Consider the following 16,884-nt stretch of genomic DNA (forward strand, 5'->3'; position numbering starts at 1 on the left):
AAAAAACAGAAACCACAGGAAAACACGTCAAGCTGGAAGAACAACCAAGTCCAAGGTGTTTTGCTAATGTTGAGGCTCCCTCAGGCCTCAGGAGGTTTGCCTAAGGAAGCCTCACTAGGCTAAAGTTTTTACTTGCAACATTAAAGGTTCGACATTAGCAAAATGCCTTGGACTTGGTTTTTCCTTCAGCTTGACATGTTTTCTTGTGATTTCTGTTTTTTTGTGAATTTGTGGATGATTGCGTTAATGTTGGAGGATGTGAACATGGAGCTGCCAAGGATTCTGAATGTATTTCACAATTGTGGAAAAAAATTGGGTTTAATATTCCTTCCAAATCTTTGGTATTGAGGACTGGGATTTGAGGTAGAAAAGTATTTAAGGTTTCAGGTATGTAGATTAGTGGTGAAAAAACACAAGGAAAAATAGAGAATTCTTATCTAATATTTTTCCCATCTCAGCCAACTGGTAGGGAGATTCAGCACTTAAAGAAGCAAAATCGCGATGAATGGCAAGTTTGGTATTTTTACATGTAGGGTATTTGTGGAGGCATATGCAAGTGAGATCACAGGAGAAGGTGGTAGGAAAGATAATTAAAATATGAAACATGTTTATATGGAGATTGAGGAGCAGTAGATCTGCAAAGATAATTGAGAACAGATAGGTTTGGAAGCCCAGTAGCACAAGACTTTAGAAGGTATATTACAGCAGTAAGTATTGTATGGAGTTTGAGTGCGTTTTATGTGAGGAAGGGTAGAAGGTAGAGCATACAAAAAAGGAGTAGAAAAGAGTACAGAATGGTAGTGAGTTATGTGGGTGCAAGGCTAAGGATAGAAAAGTTGGAAATTAAATAGTTGTGTATGATCTTGTGGGAGAACAACATAGGCTAAGGTGGGATAGGACAGGATATGTGATCTAAAGGTGGAGTGTGATGGATGGATGTTAATGAGATCAAAATAAAATATCAAGCCAACTCAGAAGATGGACTATTCTTTTGGAGTTTGGTTGCAGAGATCAAAATAGTGAACTTGGAGAGATGCAAGTGTGAGGGGAGGAACTACAAACAGTGTGGAGGAGGTTGGTGAAAATGAGCATGATTGAACAGAAGTCTGATTAGAACTATATATAGATAAAATTAAAAAATATAAAGAAATGTGCTGGGCTTTTCTAAGATCGCTGCACACTGATCAGTAGCTTAATTTCAGCTCTCCCAATGTGAAAAAAGATAAATACTAATGCAAAACTTGTTATATCAACTTTGTTTATAAAGCAATATTTAAAATTTGCCCCCCCCAGTACGGCAGGCTTTGTCCAGATGTCTTGCACTAAGAGGTTGAAAGGTGTGTGTATGTGTAAGAGGGAGGGGTGTGTGTGTAAGAGGGAGGGGTGTGTGTGTGTGTGTGTGTGTGTGTGTGTGTGTGTGTGTGTAAGAGGGAGGGAGGGGTGTGTGTGTTTAAGAGGGAGGGTTGTGTGTGTTTAAGAGGGAGGGGTGTGCGTGTTTGATGGAGCAGTGTGTGTGTGTAAGAGGGAGGAGGGTGGGTGTGTGTGTGTGTAACAGGAGGGGAGTGCTGTGTGTGTAGGAAGGAGGGGGTGTAAGAAGGAGGTGTGTCTGTGTGTAGGAGGGAGGTGTAGGTGTCTGTGTGTAGGAGGGAGGTGTAGGTGTCTTTGTGTAGGAGGGGAGAAGTAGGTGTGTGTGTGTTGGAGAGGGAGGTGTGTGTGTGCATGTGTGTGGAAGAGGGAGGTGTGTGTGTAGCAGGGAGGTGTGTGTGTGTGTGTAGAAGGGAGGTGTGTGTGTGTGTGTGTAGAAGGGAGGTGTGTGTGTGTGTAGGAGGGAGGTAGGTGCGTGTGTGTGTGTGTGTTTGTAGGAGGGAGGTAGGTGCATGTGTTTGTAGGATGGAGAGAGGTGCAGGTGTGTGTGTGTAGGAGTGGGGTAGGTGTGTGTGTAGGAGGGAGGGGAGATGTGTGTGTGTGTGTGTGTGTAGGAGGGCGAGAGGTGTGTGTGTGTAGGAGGGCGAGAGGTGTGTGTGTAAGAGGGAGGGAGGCGTGTGTGCATGTAGTGTGTGTGTAGGAGGGAGGGAGGTGCATGTGTATGTGTGTAGGAGGGAGGTGTGTTTAGGAGGGAGGTGTGTGTGTAGAAGGGAGGTGTGTGTATGTGTGTAGGAGGGAGGTGTGTGTGTGTAGGAGGGAGGTGCGTGTGTGTGTTTAGGAGGGAGGTGTGTGTAGGAAGGGTGTGTGTGTGTAGGAAGGGTGTGTGTGTAGGAAGTGTGTGTGTGAGGAGGGAGGTGTGTTTCTGTGTGTAGGAGGGAGGTGTGCTTGTGTGTGTAGGAGGGCGGTCTGTGTATAGGAGGGAGGTGTGTGTGTGTAGGAGGAGGGTGTGTGGTGTGTAGGAGGAGGGTGTGTGGTGTGTAGGAGGAGGGTGTGTGTGTGTGTGTAGGAGGGAGGTGTGTGTGTGTAGGAGGGAGGTGTGTGTGTGTAGGAGGGAGGTGTGTGTGTGTGTAGGAGGGAGGTGTGTGTGTGTGTAGGAGGGAGGTGTGTGTGGGAGGTGTGTGTGTGTGTGAAGTAGGTGTGTGTGTGTAGGAGGTAGGGAGGTGTGTGTGTGTGTGTGTGTGTGTAGGAGGGAGGGAGTTGTGTGTGTGTGTGTGTAGGAGGGAGGGAGTTGTGTGTGTGTGTGTAGGAGGGAGGGAGTTGTGTGTGTGTGTGTGTGTGTGTGTGTGTGTGTGTGTGTGTGTGTGTGTGTGTGTGTGTAGGAGGTTGTGTGTGTGTGTAGGAGGGAGGTGTGTGTGTGTGTGTGTGTGTGTGTGTGTGTGTGTGTAGGAGGGAGGTGTGTGTGTGTGTGTAGGAGGGAGGTGTTTTGTGTGTGTGTAGGAGGGAGGTGTGTTTTGTGTGTGTGTAGGAGGGAGGTGTGTTTTGTGTGTGTAGGAGGGAGGTGTGTTCTGTGTGTGTAGGAGGGAGGGAGGTGTGTGTGTGTAGGAGGGAGGGTGTGTGTGTGTGTGTGTGTGTGTGTGTGTGTGTAGGAGGGAGAGGTGTGTGTGTGTAGGAGGGAGAGGTGTGTGTGTGTAGGAGGGAGGGTGTGTGTGTGTGTGTAGGAGGGGGAGGTGGGTGTGTGTAGGAGGGAGAGGTGTGTGTGTGTGTGTATGCAAGTAGGGAGGTTTGTGTGTGTGTGTAGGAGGGAGGGAGTTGTGTGTGTGTGTAGGAGGGAGGTGTGTGTGTGTGTGTAGGAGGGAGGGAGTTGTGTGTGTGTGTAGGAGGGAGGGAGTTGTGTGTGTGTGTGTGTGTGTAGGAGGGAGGGAGTTTTGTGTGTGTGTGTGTGTAGGAGGGAGGGAGTTGTGTGTGTGTGTGTGTGTAGGAGGGAGGGAGTTGTGTGTGTGTGTGTGTGTAGGAGGGAGGGAGTTGTGTGTGTGTGTGTGTAGGAGGGAGGTAGGTGTGTAGGAGGGAGGGAGTTTTGTGTGTGTGTGTGTGTGTGTGTGTGTGTGTGTGTGTAGGAGGGAGGGAGATGTTCTTCATTCCACATTGCTGCAGTCCTAACTATTGGGTAGTCCGCTGTCCAGTCGGCCCGAATACCAAAGTATATGGCTGACGCCGGTCAGGGCGCATTAGACTGACGCCAGCGTCAGGGTACTAATGCGCATGACCGGCGCCATATCCTCAGTCTTTTTGCCGTGGTCCGATGCAGAAGCAATTTTGCGAGTGCAGGTTGGCGTTCTGAAAGTTTCTGAAGTCACAGTTTCAGACCGAATCAAAGTTGGCTAAGTACCCGCTGGGGAATATTTTGTTTTTTCTTGCCTCAGTATTTAACCGATGTCAGAAAAAGTGAATAACTGTATTTTGTGGGAAACAGATACCTCATAGGGATTACCATACTTTGTGTATACCTTGTTTAGGGCCTGAGCACGACGTTGTTGGTTCCCGCTCTTGTGCTAGATTTAACAAACGCACTATTACGAGTAGGTTAGACTGTGCCAGGTTAGTGTTTGGGAAGCGTTGTAATTATAAAATGCCGCCGATGCTCCGACGCCTTGACGCTAAAAACGCTAAGATAAAGCAGCAAAGTTTGGTGGAGGAACCGACAGTCCCAGACGCTGTCCTTCTTGGAAGGCTCAGTGGGAGCCGGAGGTTTTGCCAGGTGTCTCTTTGGAGTCTCAGGGAGACTTTACTGTTACAGGATGTATCCTCTCAGGAAGTAGGCCAGGCTGAGGGGCTTCTCAGGTGGCTGTTCTTCCTCTCTTCCTAAGGTGGTTAGAGCCTCCCTTCAGTTTCCAAGGCTTCTTTGAGGGCAGGCCAAGTTTAGCTTCTGTGGGGGTTTCTCCTAGTACTTGGGATCTTTGCCTAAGAAACATATGCTTAAAATGGCAGAGGATTTGATTACTATGATTAGGGGTTCTATGCCCTCCTGATAAGAGGCCTAGGGTGGAACCTGAGTTTGAGAGTTTTGAGCAATGCTCGAGGCTTGAGTCTTGACTGAAGACTTGCAGGAGTACCTCCTTATTCTGATTCTGATGTGGATGATTCTTCTCCTTCTGCTTCTCCTCCTGGGGATTTTTCATTTTCAGAGACTCTGCATTCCATGAGGAGCATTTTAAATGGGAAGGTCAAGATTTCTCTGATTCCAGGAAAAGGCTTAGGGAATTCTTGTTTTACCCCAGCATAGGCCTTTAGCTATACCTCCTGTTTTGAATGTGGTGGAAGATGTGTTTGCAGAGGCTTCCCTGAATCCTGATTTTGCCTCCTGCCCCAGTTAAACCGGCTAGGTATTATATGTTGCCTGAAGCTCATAAGTATCTTTTAAGAGTCCTAGGGCAGACCCAGAAACTGTCTCTCAGGGGCCTAAAGGTGTGAAGGCCTCAGTTGTTAAAATCCTGTCCCTCCTGATAAAGAGGCAAGGGCTTTGGATAGATGGGGAAAGAAAGTGTATACTTCTTCCACTTTAGCCATGAGGGCGTTGAATTGTCAGTTTCACATGTTAAAATATCAGAATTATCTTCTTTCACAGTTAAAATCTAAGGTGGATGCTCTGGCTGAAGGTATTGAGTGTAAAGAGTTGCAGGATTTAGTTCATGTGTCTGATTAGGTGGGTAAACATTCCTTGCAGTGGTTTTGATGCTGTGCAGGCCTCCTCCAGGGTGGCTGCCACTGGTTCTGTTCTTCGTGAGGCACGCCTGGCTGAGAGATCAGCATTTAGCTGAGCATGTTAAGACAAGGATTTTGGATGCTCCTTTACAGTCTGATGTGTTGTTTGGTTCGCCTGTGGGAGCAGTTTTGGAGAAAATGGAGGACAAGGATAAGTCTATGCAAACTGTTAAAGATTTTTGCAGGTGCAGCCTCCGAAGTTTAGTAGAAATTGGCCTACTAAGGGATGGACTTATCCTGCTTATGATTCCCAGTCTAGGGTAGGTCTAGACGTGGTAGGGGCAGAGCTCAGGTTCTTTTAGGCCTAGGACAGGGGGTTGCCCTGCTCAGACTTCTGGTGAGGGCAGGGGTCAGTCCTTTCGTAAGCAGACCCAATGACCTACCTTTTCAGCTGCCAGTACATTCTCGCCTGGCAGCACCTTTGGGAGGAAGGCTGTCTCTTTTCAAAGAAAATTGGGATTTAATTACCCAAGACAGATGGGTTCTGGATATTATTCACCACGGTTACAGATTTTATTTCCATACCTTGCCTCCTTTCAAAGGCATGCCAGACATTCCTCCTCTTCAAAGGACAGAGGCTCACAAGCAAATTTCTCTGTTGCTCCAAATAGGGGCCATTCAGTCAGATGTTCTTCATTCCACATTGCTGCAGTCCTAACTATTGGGTAGTCCGCTGTCCAGTCGGCCCGAATACCAGAGTATTGACGCCGTCAGGGCGCATTACACTGACGCCAGCACGTCAGGGTACTAATGCGCATGACCCACGTCATATCCTCAGTCTTTTTTGCCGCATGGTCGGATGCAGAAGCAGTTTTGCGAGTGCAGGTTGGCGTTCTGAAATTTTCTGAAGTCGGAGTTTCAGACCGAATCAGAGTTGGCTAAGTACCCGTTGGGAACATTTTGTTTTTTCTTGCCTCAGTATTTAACCGGAAAGTGAATAACTGTATTTTGTGGGAAACAGATACCTCATAGGGATTACCATACCTTGTGTATACCTTGTTTAGGGCCTGAGCACGACGTTGTTGGATGCCGCCTCTTGTGCTAGGTTTAACAAACGCACTATTAAGAGAAGGTTAGACTGTGCCAGGTTAGTGTTTGGGAAGCGTTGCAATTATAAATGCCGCCGGATGCTCCGACGCCCGCTGGCCCAAGAAGCGCAAGGACAAAACAGCAGTTTAGGGTTGATGAACCGGCAGTCCCGGATGCCGGTTCTTTAGAAGGCTCAGTGGAGCCAGAGGTTTTGCCAGGAGTTTCTTTGGAGTCTCAGGCAGAGACTTTACTGTTACAGGATGTGCCTTCTCAGGAGGTAGGCCAGGCTGAGGGGCTTCTCAGGTAACTGTTCTTCCTCTCTTCCCAAGGGAGTTAGAGCCTCTCCTTCTGTTTCCAAAACTTCTTTGAGAGGTAGGCCAAGTTTAGCTTCAGTGGGGGTTTCCCCTAGCACTTCAGGTTCTGTGCCTAAGAAACATATGCTTAAAATGGCAGAAGATTTGATTACTATGATTAGAGGTTCTATGCCCCTCCTGATAAGAGGCCTAGGGTGGAACCTGAGTTTGATAGTTTTGAACAGTGTTCAGAGGCTTCTGAGTCTTCATGGAAGATTTGCAGGAGTATCCTCCTTATTCTGATTCTGATGTGGATGATTCCACTCCTACAGCTTCTCCTCCTGAGGATTTCTCATTTTCAGAGACTCTGCATTCCATGAGGGAGCACTTTAAATGGGAAGGCCAGGATTACTCTGATTCCAGGAAAAGGCTTAGGGAATTCTTGTTTTACCCCAGCATAGGCCCTTAGCTATACCTCCTGTGTTGAATGTGGTGGAAGATGTTTTGCAGAGGCTTCCTGAACCCTGATTCTTTGCCTCCTGCTCCTGTTAAACCTGATAGGTACTATAGGGTGCCTGAAGCTCATAAGTATCTTTTAAGAGTCCTAGGGCAGACCCGAAACTGTTTCTCAGGGACCTAAAGGTGTTAAGGCCTCTGTGGTTAAAAACCCTGTTCCCACCGATAAAGAGGCAAGGGCTTTGGATAGATGGGGAAAGAAAGTGTATACTTCTTCCACTTTAGCCATGAGGGCGTTGAATTGTCAGTTTCACATGCTAAAATATCAAAATTATCTCCTTTCACAACTGAAATCTAAGGTGGATGCTTTGGCGGAAGGTATTGAGTGTAAAGAGTTGCTGGATTTAGTTCATGTGTCTGAACAAGTGGGTAAGCATTCTTTGCAATGTGGTTTTGATGCTGTACAGGCCTCCTCGAGGGTGGCTGCCACTAGTTCTGTTCTTCGCAGGCATGCCTGGTTGAGGGATCAGAATTTAGCTGAGCATGTTAAGACAAGGATTTTGGATGCTCCTTTACAGTCTGATGTGTTGTTTGGTTCGCCTGTGGAAGCAGTTTTAAAGAAATGGAGGACAAAGCTAAGTCTATGCAAACTGTTAAAGATTTTTTGCAGGTGCAGCCACGAAGTTTAGTAGAATTTGGCCTACTAAGGGATGGACATATCCTGCTTATGATTCCCAGTCTAGGGTAGGTCTAGACGTGGTAGGGGCAGAGCTCAAGGTTCTTTTAGGCCTAGAACAGGGAGTTCACCTGCTCAGCCTTCTGGTGAGGGCAGGGTCAGTCCTTTCGTAAACAGACCCAATGACCTGCCTTTCAGCTGCCAGTAGATTCTCGTCTGGCAGCTCCTTTGGGAGGAAGACTGTCTTTTCAAAGAAAATTGGGATTTAATTACTCAAGACAGATGGGTGTTGGATATCATTCACCACGGTTACAGGTTTTATTTCCATACATTGCCTTTCAAAGGCATGCCAGACGTTCCTCCTCCACAAAGGAAAGAGGCTCACAAGCAAATTTCTCTGTTACTCCAAATAGTGGCCATTCAGCCAGTCCCTGTATCAGAAAGGGGCCTAGGATTTTATTCTCGCCTGTTCCTAGTACCAAAGAAGGGGAACACGTGGAGACCAATTTTGGATTTATCTATCCTCAACACTTATCTGGACATTCCCAAGTTCAAGATGTTGACGTTACAACAGCTTTTACCTCTGCTGGGCAAAGATCACTGGATGGTAACTTTAGATCTCAAGGAAGCTTACCTTCATGTGCCTATAAGACTAAGTTGCAGGAAGTATCTGCGTTTCGAGCTGGAAATTCTCATTATCAGTTCTCTGCATTGCCCTTTGGCTTATCTACTGCGCCCAGAGTATTCACAAAGGTTCTGGCTCCGGTGATAGCTTACTTCAGGCTAAAAGGAATTCAAATCTATCCTTACTTGGACGACTGCCTGATTCTGGCTCAAGAAAAGGAAGACCTTCTACAGCATCTGGAATATGTTATAGCAGTGCTAAGATGCCTAGGGTATTCTGTGAACGAAGTAAAGTCCAGTCTAGTACCCTCTCAAGACATGTGCTTTCTGGGTGTGAGACTGAATACAGCAGCCCAGATGGCCTTTTTAACCCCGGACAAACAAAAGAGTCTATCCCTTTACTTCCATCAACTATCTCATCAGTCCGTGCTGACTGCAAGGACAGTCCTTCAAGCATTAGGGTTCATGGCATCTTGTATTCTGGTGCTTCCCAATGCCAAACTGCATATGAGGAAGCTGCAATGGTATCTCAAAATGTATGGACACAGCACTGCCAGGATTTGGACACTGTCATTCAAATAATACCTTGCCTTCAAAAGAATTTTTTGTGGTGGGCTCAGGAATGTCACCTAAACAAGGACTCTCAGACCCGGCCAGAGGCGAGTCAGATTTAACGACAGATGCCTCGGACATTGCTTGGGAGCTCATCTAAATGGAAAGTGGATACAAGACAAGTGGCCTGCCAGACTACAGCATCTACATATCAACATGAAGGAGATGTTAGCAGTCCAGTTGCATTAATGGCTTTCAAGGAGTTACTTCTTCCAGGGCAGGTGTTGATTCTAACAGACAACACAACTGTCATGTGGTACATCAACAAACAAGGGGAACACATTCTTATCCTCTATGCAGGCAAGCAATGATTTTATGTGAGACTGCGCCAGCTTGCAACTAACTCTTCAGGCAAGGTTTCTGCCGAGCACAGAACTCCTTAGCAGATGTGTTAAGCAGACAAATCATGGATCCCCACGAGTGGAAACTGGCTCTTCATGTATTTCGGAAATTGACAGTGTCATGGGGAACTCCAGACATAGGTCTGCCCGCTTCTCCACTAAACCACCAGCTGCCAAAGTTTTGCACAAAGGGGTTTCATCACACAGCTTGAAAGTGGATGCTCTTTCTTTCAGTTGGAAAAATCTTCATGTGTATGCCTTTCCACCTCTGCCTCTTCTTCCAAAGGTGCTCTTAAAGGTCAGACAAGACAAGCCAAGGATGATTTTAATAGCTCCAGATTGGCCCTGCAACACTGGTACCCACTACTAAGAGTCTGGTAAGGAAGCCTCCATGGCCTTTACCTTTGATTCCACATCTGTTATCTCAGAAGGACGGTCATCTGCTCAATGTCAAGCTTCACTCTCTTCATCTAACAGCCTGGCATATTCTGTGTTGAAACACAGCAGGTCTCAACTTCCTCAACAAGTTTTAAATGTGATTATGGAAGCTAGAAGACCTAGTACAAGGAAAGTGTCATGAAAAATGGAAGAGGTTTTATTTTGGAGTACAGCAAAGAATTTGGAGATTTCTGAGCCTAATTTGAGTGTGGCTCTTCAATATCTTACTGAGTTATTGGACAAAGGTTTGTCCTTCTCTTCCATTAAGATTCATGCTGCAGCAATTTCAGCTCACTATGATTGTGACCCACCATTGTTTTATCCTTTGTTCAAGCAGTTCCTTAGAGGGCAAAGAATATAAGACCCCCAATAGAGCTCCTACTCCTGCTTGGGATCTCAATTTTGTGTTGGAAAAACTTACTCTACAACCTTTTGAGCCTCATGGCTACTGCTGAACTGAAATACTTGTCATGGAAGACTGCTTTTCTGTTGGCTATTACTTCTTCCAAGAAGAGATTGTCTGAGTTGCAGGCCCTTATGGCAGTAGAGCCTTTTGATTTTCCATAAGGATAGGGTATCATTACGTACTAATCCTTCCTTTATGCCTAAGGTGGTTTCTAGTGTGGCTTTAAACCAAACTATTCATTTGCCTACTTTTATGCAGACCCCAAAATAAAGGGAAAAGATTTTACACTTTAGATGTACACAGGCAATTGCGTTATTATTTAAGCAGGACTAAGGATTTTAGGCAGTCTCAGCAGTTGTTTGTTTCTTTTGCTTTGAGTTCAGGGCAAGCCTGTGTCAAAACAAACTATTTCTAGGTGGATTGGGTTTTGCATTGCATTTTGTTATTCCCATCATGGCAGGAGATTCCAGCTGGGATTAGGCCTCATTCCACTAGGGCTACTGCCACTTCAACAGCATTTCTAAGAGGGTGGCAACTAAGGATATTTTGGAGGCAGCTACTTGGAGTTCAGTGCATACTTTCTCTAAGCATTATCACCTTCCTCTCTACTCTAAGTCTAGGGCTGGTTTTGCCACAGCTATTTTGCGGCATGTTGTCAGCTCCTGTTTCTTTATGATTTGCCAGCCTCCCCTCTGCTTTGGGGATTCTACCCAATAGTTAGGACTGCAGCAATGTGGAATGAAGAACATAGTACCAGTTTTGTACCTACCATAAATGTAGATGTTGAGGATCCACATTGCTGCAGTCCAATCCCTCCTTCCCCTCTGTGTTTAGGGGGTGGTTGTAGGTGAGTTTATATTCTGCTAATTGTGTATATATTGTATATATATTTTTGGTGCAGGTATTTTGGAGTTTTTGGTTTTGGCCTTATCTTTTCAGGGTCTTCTGACATCTGGGGGCAAGAAAAAACTGAGGATATGGCGTGGTCGCGATGGTATGAGTACCCTGGCGATGGCGTCAGTCTAATGCGCCCTGACGGCGTCCAGCCATATACTTTCACTGAGTATTCGGGTCAGACTGGACAGCGAGGATCACCCAATAGTTAGGACTGCAGCAATGTGGATCCCCTGAATATCTACATTTACTGGTAGGTACAAAACTGTACTTTGTGTGTGTGAGTGGAGCAGGAGGAGGGAGGTGTGTGTGGTGTGTGGAGGAGGGAGCTGTGTGTGTGTGCAGGAGGGGATGTAGGAAAAGGTGTGTGTGCAGGAGGAGGCAGGTAGGTGTGTGTGTGTGTGCAGGAGGGTGGTAGGTGTTAATGTACAAGAGGAAGGGAGAGGTGGGGTGTGTGCAGGAGGAGGTAGGTGTGGGTGTAGTGGAGGAGTCAGTGTGCAGGAGGGAGGTAGGTGTGCATGTGTGTGCAGGAGAGGTATAGGTGTGTGTAGTAGTGTGCAGGAGGGAGGTAGGTGTGTGTGTGTGTAGGAGGGAGGTGGAAGTTGGCAGCGTAGAGGAGGTGGCAGGTGTGTGTGTGTGTTCCAGTGTGTGTGGGCAGATGGGCTGAGAGGAGCGTGCAGAGTGAACGGGCGGGCAAGCTAGAGTGGAGGTGTGTGTGTGCAGGAGGGAGCAAAAGGGAGGGAGTGTGTGCAGCAGGATGGGAGGTGTGTGTGTGTGTGAGGAGGGAGGTGTGTGTGTGTGCAGGGAGGGGGGGTGTGTGTGTGTAGGAGGGGGTGTGTGTGTGTACTGGGAGGGATGAAAACGTGTGTGTGTGTAGGAGGGGAGGGTAGTTCTGCGTGTGTGTGTGTGCAGGAGTGGAGGAAGTTGCTGCGTGTGTGTGCAGGACCTGAGAGGTGCAGGTAATGTGTGCAGGAGGCGGTAGATGTGTGAATAGGATGGAGGTGTGTTTTGTTAGAGGCGGTTAATGTACCGAGGAGAAGGGCAGGTGTATGTGTGGTATTAATGGGAGGAGGTGGTAGGTGTGTCTGCAATGTAGGGAGGAGGGTGTGTGTGTGTGTAGGATGGGAGGAGTGCAGGACGGAGGAGGCGCAGCAGGAGGGGTGGCTGCATGTGCAGGAGGAGGCTGGTGGCAGGGTGGAGGGAGGCGTGTGTGTGTAGGCTGGTGCAGGGTTTCTAGTGTGTGTGTGTGTGCAGGAGGGAAGCAAGCCCATAATGATGTGGGAGAGGAGGTGCAGGTGTGCAGTAGATGGAGGCAGGGACGTAAGGTGTGTGCGTAGGTGAGGGAGGTAGGTGTGGGGTGGGTGTGTGTGTGTGCAGAGGGTGGAGGTGTGTAAGAGGAGAAATAAGTGCATTATTAGCAAGAGGGAGGGAGGTAAAAGTAGGAGGGAGGTCTGTGTGTGTGTAGGGAGGTGGTGGTAGGTGTGTGTGTGTAAAGCGCAGTAGTGGAGGGAAGCAAGGTGTGTGTAGGAGGGAGTGTAGGTGTGTGTGTAGGAGGGAGGTAGGTGTGGGTGGGTGTGTGTGTGTGTAGGAGGGTGGGAGGTGTGTGTGAGAGTGAGGGAGATGTGTATGTGAGAGGGAGGGAGGTGTGTATGTGTGTAGGAGGGAGGTCTGTGTGTGTGTGTAGGAGGTAGGTAGGTGTGTGTGTGTGCGTGTGTAGGAGGGAAATAAGGTGTGTGTGTGTAGGAGGAGGAAGTAGGTGTGTGTGTAGGAGGGGGAGTGGGGTGTGTGTGTAGGAGGGAGGTAGGTGTGTGTGTGTAGGAAGGAAGAAGGGGTGTGTAGGAGGGAAGCAGATGTGTGTGTGTGTGTGTGTAGGAAGGAGGTATGTGTGTGTGTAGGAGGGTGTAAGAGGGAAGTAGGTGTGTGTGGGTGGGGTGAGGGGAGGGAGGGTAGGTGTGTGTGGAGCACTCCGGAGGGAGAGTGGTGATGTGGGTGGGTGTAGAGGAAGGAGGCAGGTATGTAGTAATGCAGGAGGGGAAGTGAGGTGTGTGTGTGTGTGTGTGTGTGTAGGATTGAGGAGCAATGGAGTGGAGTGTGTGTGTAGGAGGGAAAGCAGGAGGCGTGTGTGTGTGTGTGTGTGCGTGTGTGTGTGTAGAGGAGGGTGTGTGTGTGTGTAAGAAGGGATGTGTGCTACATGGGAGGGGAGGTGTGTGTGTGTGCAGGAAGGGGAGGAGTTGTGTGTGTTTGTGTAGGAGGGAGGGAGTTGTGTCTGTGTGTGTAGAAGGGAGTTGTGTCTGTGTGTGTGTGTAGGAGGGAGGGAGTTGTGTGCGCGTGTAGGAGAGAGGTAGGTATGTGTGGTGTGTGTGTAGAAGGGGGAGGTAGGTGTGTGTGGGGTGTTTGTAGGAGGGAGGTAGGTACGTGTGTGTGTGTGTGTGTGCAGGAGGGAGGTGGGTGTGTGTGCAGGAGGGAGGCAGGTGTGTGTGTGTAGGAGGGAGGCAGGTGTGTGTAGGAGGGAGGTGTGTGTGTAGGAGGGTGGTGTGTGTGTGTGTGTGTGGGAGGGAGGTAGGTAAGTGGGTGTGCGTGTAAAGAGGGAGGCAGGTGTGTGTTTGTGTAAGAGGGAGGTGTGTGTGTGGGAGGGAGGTAGGTGCGCACGTGTGTGTGTGTAGGACAGAGAGTGAGTGTGTGTGTGTGTGAGGAGGTGGTGTGTGTGTGTGTGTGGGAGGTTGTGTGTGTGGTGGTGTGTAGAGGAGGGAGGAGGTGTGTGTGTGTGTGTAGGAGGGAGGTGTGTGTGTAGGAGGGGGAGATAGGTGCACGTGTGTGTGTGTGTAGTCCGGGCGGAGGTGGGAGAGGCAGCGTGTGCAGGTGTGTGTAGGTGGTGTGCAACGAGGGAGGTTGGTGTGTGCTCTGTGAGGGCTAAAAAGGAAGGAGGTGTGTGTGTGTGTGTGTGTGTCTGTGTGTATAGGAGGGAGGTGTATGTGTGTGCAGGTGTGTGTCGTGTGTGTAGGAGGTAGGTGTGTGTGTGTCTGTGTGTGTGTGTAGGAGGGGGAGGTAGGATGGAGGGAGGTGCGTGTGTGTGTATGTGTGTAGGAGGGATTTGCGTGTGTATGTGTGTAGGAGTGGAGGCTGGTGTGGGTGTGTGTGTGTGTGAGGATGGGAGGCAGGTGCGTGCAGGAGGGCAGGGTGTGTGTGTGTGAGGGAGGGCGTGCAGGTGTGTGTGTGTAGGAGGGAAGTGGGTGTGTAGGAAGGAAGTGTGTGTGTGTGTGTAGGAGGGAAGTGTGTGTGTATAGGGAGGAGGTAGGTGAGTAGATGAGGAGGCAGATTGTGTGTGTGTGTGTGTGTGTGTGTGTGTGTGTGTGTGAGGAATTATATGTGTGTGTATTGTGTAGGAGGTGTGTGTGTGTGTGTGTAGGAGGGAAGTGTGTGTGTGTGTGTGTAGGAGGGAAGTGTGTGTGTGTGTAGGAGGGAAGTGTGTGTAGGAGGGAAGTGTGTGTGTGTGTGTAGGAGGGTGGGAGGTGTGGTGTGCGTGAAAAAGCCTAGGAGGCAGTGTGTGTGTGTGTAGGAGGAGGAGTAAAAAGTGTGTGTGGAGGAAGTGTGTGTGTGTGGAGAAGTAATGTGTGTGTGTGGAGGGAGAGGTAATGTGTAGGAGTGGGAGGTGTGTGTGTGCAGGAGGGAGTAGGTGTATGTGTGTAGGAGGGAAGCTAGATGTGTGTGTGAGTGGGGACAGCTGAGTGTGTGTGTGGGGTAGGAGGAAGCAATGTGTGTGTGTGTGTAGGAGAGGAGTGTGTGTGTGTAGGAGGGAGAAGTGTGTGTGTGTGTGTATTAGTATTATAGGAGGTAGGTGTGTGGGTGGGGTGTAGGCTGAGGTAGGTGTATGTGTAATGTAGGAGGGAGAGTGTGTAATGTCACGATGCTAGGAGGAGAGGTGGTGTGTGTGTGTGTAGGAGGAGGGAGTAAAGTGTGTGTCAATGCAGGAGGAACTAGGGTGTGTGTGTGTCAGGAGGGAAGCGAGGCATAAAGGGAGTGTGTGTGTGCAGGAGAAAGAAGCAGGTGTGTGTGTGTGTGTGTATAGGAGGAGAGGTGTGTGTGGCTGGATAAGAGGAGAGGTGTGTGTGTGTGTGTGTGTGTAGGAGTGGAGGAGAATGTGTGTGTTTGTGTAGGAGAGGAGGGTGTGTGTCTGTGTGTGTAGGGAGGGAGGGAGCTGAAAAGTAGAGGGAGTGTATGTGTTTGTGTGGTGTGTGTGTAAATTAGGAGGTTAGGTAATGTCTGTGTTTATTAATATAGGAGGAGTGCAAGGTAATGCCTAATATTATTAATGTAAGAAAGTGCTAGGTGTACCACAATAATGTGTGTGTGTGTGTGTGTAGGAGAATTGCTAGGTGTGCCTGTAGGAGGGGAGGCAGGTGTGTGTGTGGGTGCTCAGGAGGAGGAGTGGGAGGTGTGTGTGTGTGTGTGCAGGGAAGGGTGCTAGGGGTGAGGGTGCGCGCGTGCAGTTAATGTAGGAGGTGCTAAAAGTGTGTAGTGCATGTGTGCAGGAGGGAGGGAGGTGTGATGTAGGAGAAAAGTGTGTGTGTAGGAGGGGGAGGGAGGTGTGTGTGGTATGTGTGTAGGAGGTGGAGGGAGGTGTGTGTGTTGTGGGTGTAGGAGGGGGAGGGAGGTGTGTGCGGTGTGTGTGTGTAGGGGGAGATAGGTGTGTGTGGTGTGTGTGTGTAGGAGGAAGTGAAAGTGTGCAGGAGAGGAGGCAGGCATGTGTGCTCTGTGTGTGTGTGTGTAAGGAGAGGAGCTAAGGTGTGTCACAATATTAATAGGAGGAGCTGAGATCGTCACAATATTGTGGTGTGTAGGAGAGGTAGGTGCGCATCTGCAGTGTGTGTATAGAAAAGAGAGTAGAATGCGATCTGTGTGTGTGCAGGATCTGAGAAAGTTGTATGTGTGCAGGAGGAATTAGGTGTGTGTGTGTGTGTGTATTAATGCTTAGAAAAGGTGTATGTGCGATGCACGATGTGTGTTTGATAAGTGTGTAGTGGAGGGAGATAGGTGCGTCTGTGTGTAGAAAAGAGGGAGATAGAATTAGATAGGTGTGGTGTGTAAGAGGCAGGAGGTAAAATTAAATCGTACGTAGTGTATGTTTAGAAAAGGTAGAATTAGGTGCATGTGTGTGTGTAGGTATGGAGGAAGGAGGTGCGGGTGCGCACTTTAGCGGGCGATGGAGGTGTAGGTGTGTGTGTGTAGGATGGAGGGAGGTGTGTGTGTGTGTGTGTGTGTGTAGGAGGAATTAAAATTAAATCTGTGCACATATGTGTGTAGGAAAGGGGAAAATTAGGCTGTGTGGGTGTGGTAATATGGAGGGAGGTAAGAGTAAAACAAATCTGTGTGTGTGTATAGAAAAAGGGAGGTAGGAAGTAAATGGTGTGTGTGTATAGAAAAGGGTGTGCTTGCAGTGAATAGATAGAGGTGGGTGTGTGTGTAGGAAGGAAGGGTGTGTGTATATAAGAAGAGGAGGTATGTGTGTGTAGCAGGTGTGTGTGGTGGGGTGTAGGGGAGGAAGTGGTAGGTGTGTGTTATTAATGTGGGTGGGTAGTAGGAGGTGTGTGTGTGCTCAGCATAGGAGAGATTAATGTGGAGTGTGTATGTGTAGAATTAGCAGGTGTGTGTGTAGGAGGGCCAGCGCCTGTAAGTAGGAGGGGAGGTGTGTGTGTGTGTGTGTGTAGGAGGGAGGGAGTTGTGTGTGTTTAAGTAGAGAGTGGAGTAATGTGGTCTGTGTAGGAGGGAGGAGTTGGGTCTGTGTGTGTGGAGGAAGCCCAGAGAGGAGCGAAGTCTGTGTAGGAGGTGGAACGAGTTTTGTGTGTGTGTAGGAGGGAGGTAGGTGTGTGTGGTGTGTGTGTTTGTAGGAGGGGGAGGTAGGTGTCTGTGTGTAGGAGGAGAGTGTGTGTGTGGAGGTAGAGGTGTGTGTGGTGCATGGCTAGGAGGACGGGAGGTGTGCAGCAACGCAAGCAA

At 48.6% G+C, this 16,884-nt stretch overlaps 1 protein-coding gene across 1 annotated transcript in view; it reads left to right on the forward strand.

Annotated features, from left to right (window-relative positions):
* The window catches only part of FARSB (phenylalanyl-tRNA synthetase subunit beta), a 907,972-nt gene that overhangs the window by 386,926 nt on the left and 504,162 nt on the right, over positions 1–16,884 (forward strand). The gene's annotated exons all lie outside the window — the stretch shown is intronic.

Source organism: Protopterus annectens, chromosome 4.part1 (genome assembly GCF_019279795.1).
Source record: "Protopterus annectens isolate FY-2018-M chromosome 4.part1, PAN1.0, whole genome shotgun sequence".
Lineage (NCBI taxonomy): Eukaryota > Metazoa > Chordata > Ceratodontiformes > Protopteridae > Protopterus > Protopterus annectens.